The sequence below is a fragment of the Sorex fumeus genome, unplaced genomic scaffold (genome assembly GCF_029834395.1).
Source record: "Sorex fumeus unplaced genomic scaffold, SorFum_2.1 ptg000058l, whole genome shotgun sequence".
Classification (NCBI taxonomy): Eukaryota; Metazoa; Chordata; class Mammalia; order Eulipotyphla; family Soricidae; genus Sorex; species Sorex fumeus.
This window is the reverse complement of record NW_026606115.1, coordinates 4,896,803-4,900,457: the sequence shown is the minus strand read 5'-3', so window position 1 is coordinate 4,900,457 and position 3,655 is coordinate 4,896,803. Positions and strand designations below refer to the sequence as shown.

The window sequence follows — 3,655 nt, the reverse complement described above, 5'->3', positions numbered from 1 at the left end:
TGAATTTAGAATCATATAAATGCACTGACTACTATAAGAAAATACCCAGTATGTAAACTTTATGCTTTAGTAAGTTAAACGTGGACTCAGAAATGGATGTGTAGACTTAGTGATTCCTTCTCTATCCCAGCTACCAATGATGGTTGAAGGGATTTCTCGGGATGGGAGATTTGTGCTGAAAGTAGATAAAGGACCAAACATGATGGCCTCTCAATATCTGTATTGCAAATCATAATGCCCCAGAGTAGAGAGAGAGTAAGAAGGAAATTGTCTGCCATAAATGCAGGGGGTGGTTTGGGGTTGGGGTGGTGGGAAGGATACTGGGGACACTGAAGGTGGAAAATGTACACTGGTGAAGGGATGGGTGTTTCATCATTGTATGACTGCAACTCAATCATGGAAGCTTTGTAAATGTATTTCATGGTGATTCAGTTAAAAAAAATTTTAAAGATTTGAATTTGAAAAATATATATATGTATGCTTAATCTGGCAGAGCAGATACCAGGATCGCAAAGGTGGTTTTTCCTAGGGTGAGGTTTATCCACTGCATGCCATATGTAATGACTTCTGAAATTTCCCCAAATGTGGGAAACTTGACTGCATAATTTGTTGTATTGGGGACTGCGTTCATGCTCTCCCTTGTCCCCTGAAAAAAGTATATTTTGGGTAAAATATGAGCTCCTAAGTGATTGTGGGTAACTATATTTGGTAAACTATTATTAACAGACACTCAGGATTCTTGTCATCCTGCTGAAATTAAAAATTCTTCCATCCTGCTGTGGAAAATAAAAGGGTATGTGCAAGTTCTTCCTTTCCATCTCTGTTGATGGAAACACCTGTCTCTGCAATAAAGTTAGAATGGTAAACCTAACCTCATTTGTAAACAGTCAAAAATCTTACATTTATGATAACTCATTACACTTCTGATAATTTCAGTGATAACATGATGCAGACTAGAAGGAAATATTATGAAATTCATGAAATATTATGAAGGAAAAATTATGTAAGGGGAAAATGATGTTTTCTCTAATATAAGCTTTAAGTAAACAAATAAATAAATACAGGCTTTGGAACTAGAAAAGAGTTTATCTTATTTTCATGGTAAAATAGAAATATCAATTAAAAGTTTTTCTAGGTATTTGAATTTCCCATTCAGACAGAAAGCTGAATCTTTCCCAACTTTTTATTTAGGTGTGTCAGGAAGGTCTTGGGCCCCTCCTACGGTGTCACCCTGTTATTGTACCCGTATCACAGTGGGTAGGGTGTTTGCCTTGCACGCGGCCCACATGGCGGACCCAAGTTTGATTCCTCTGCCCCTCTTAGAAAGCCCAGCAAGCAACCGAGAATATCTCGCCTGCATGTCAAAGCCTGGCAAGCTACTTGTGACATACTTGATATGCCAAACACAGTAACAACAAATCTCACAATGGAGACGTTACTGGGCCCGCTCAAGCAAATCTATGAAAAACAGGAGGACAGTGCTACGGATAGTGCTACAGTGCTACAGAGCTAGCACCTAGAATAGGTTCTTCTCCCTTACCCTCACAATACTCACTAAGAATTTCTAGGTCACATATAGGCTGCATGATAGCTCTCTTCACTCACCTTCATCCACCTAAGGGCTACTGAGACCTCTTGCTGGTATGCCAGTATATTCTATAAAAGTCACTGGCACTGCAACAGAGAGCCTAACTCCAACCTTGCCTGTCCTACTGAAACTCCTCTAAAAGGCAGTAGAGAGAGAAAAAAGAAAGAGAAGCACAAACAACAGCCTAATAGTGTAAACAATGAATCAGATTGACATTTAGATTACGGAATCTGAAGTCCCATAGTCAGCACTCATGAAGATTAAAGAACTATGAAAAAATAAAAACAATGTAATTCAGTTCCTACAAGGGGCAGGAACAAAAGTCCAGTTAAGTCCTCAAGTGCTTCAAAACTCTAGATCTTGAAGGAACTCAAAGCAATACCTGCTATAATAGCAATGGAAACTAAGGAAATGCTGAAAGTCAAATTTAATCATTTCCAAGAAAACAGTTTTAGGATATTAAAGAATTCATAAAAAATGGAAGTGAAGCCATTAAATAATACAACAGCATGTTTCATCAATAGAATTCTGAATGCTCAAACCCATATCAGCAAAATTGAGGACAAAACTTAAGTCATCAACAAAAATGAAGAAGCAAAAAAAAAGAGATATAAAATTTGGAATAAAATGTAAGATACTTAATGGAAAAAAGGAGGTATAATCTGCAAAATATAGGAATATCAGAGAGTCAAAGAAAAAGAGGAAGAGCAACTGATGGGAGATATAATAGATCAGATTGTTCCCAGTCTCTGGGGAGAGTTTCATAGAGTCAAATGATGCAAGAGTACCAAATAAAATAGATTCAAACAGAACAATACCAAAACACATTGTAAACAAAATAACAAAAAAACAAAGGGAGAGATTGAGTACTTAAAGTGTCAAGAAAGGTGCAAAGCCTTAGAAAGAGATGAAAACCACAACAAATCTCTCATTTAAAATCATACAAGCAAGATAAAAATGGAACTGCATATTGAAAGTACTGATTGAAAAAGATCTCCAACATACAGCCCACTACCCATCAAAGCTGTCTCTTAGATTTGAGGTTGGAATACAATCTTCAGAAAAACAGGAGCTTGGGAGCAAGTTGGCGGCAAGAGGTAAAGCTGGAAGAGGGACAGCAGCTTTCAATGCTCTGAACAGCCAATGTGGTCAGAAATTTTTTTCATGAGTGAATGTGGGTGCCTCTGCAATATTCTATCTCAGGAAAGCGTCATTAAACGAAATTGGCTGGTCGCTCAGAGTGGGACTTGTGAGGATGGCAGCTTCACAGCCGCCAGTGGGAAGAGTTCCTTCAGCTTTTGGTGCTATGGGCAGCGGCAGATTTTTAATGTGTCTAAATATGGCTCCTTGGGCCCAACACGGCACCACCGTGAAGCATGCATCCTGATGTTAAGGGGGCTTCACATGTTACCACTATGGGGCCCTAGTGATTCCTCCTTGGTGGGGCAGCCCTGCCACCATTTCTTTCCTGGACCAGCCTACTGCATTTGTAGCATATTAGGGAGGAAAACATTCCTAAGTGCCAAATCTCTGGAGACCCAGGATGGGGCCATGTGTCCCCTTGTCAGGCTCTGCTGAACTTGTGGCTGCAGCCCACCCAAAGTGCCCAGATCACAAACAGGAGCAGCCCTGGATCTTGTCCTAGTCTCTTGCACGACTGATGCTGCCAGTGCCACTGGGACCCAGGGGGCATGGCAGTGCTAGCAGGTCAAACTGAACCCACAGGGGGAATGCATCAGCAGCCTAACAGTGCCCACAAACCACCTTTGGCTTAGTCATAAAAGCTCATTAAATGGTCTTGCTTCAGAGAATCATAAATAAATCTCGAAAGAAATCAAAGGCCACTGTTAATCTCAGGGATATTAACCTGCTAAAACTTAGGATATGCAGGTTTTGTGACTGAAACATTCAAATTTGGGACGGACTACCTACCTCCACCTCCCTATATTCCGGAAGAACCAGGAGTCATTCCCATGAAGTAATTCTAGCACCACCATGAAAGCTCTTCTACTGGTTTCTCCTCAGAGATCCATAAATAAATCTCAAAAGAAATCAAAATCTTCAGTT

At 40.1% G+C, this 3,655-nt stretch overlaps 1 non-coding gene across 1 annotated transcript; it reads left to right on the top strand.

Annotated features, from left to right (window-relative positions):
* Window positions 1–477: 477 nt before the first annotated feature.
* LOC130034324 (U1 spliceosomal RNA) lies at window positions 478–641 on the top strand. The gene has a single exon (XR_008794094.1). It is a non-coding gene; the product is annotated as a U1 spliceosomal RNA (small nuclear RNA).
* Window positions 642–3,655: the final 3,014 nt, after the last annotated feature.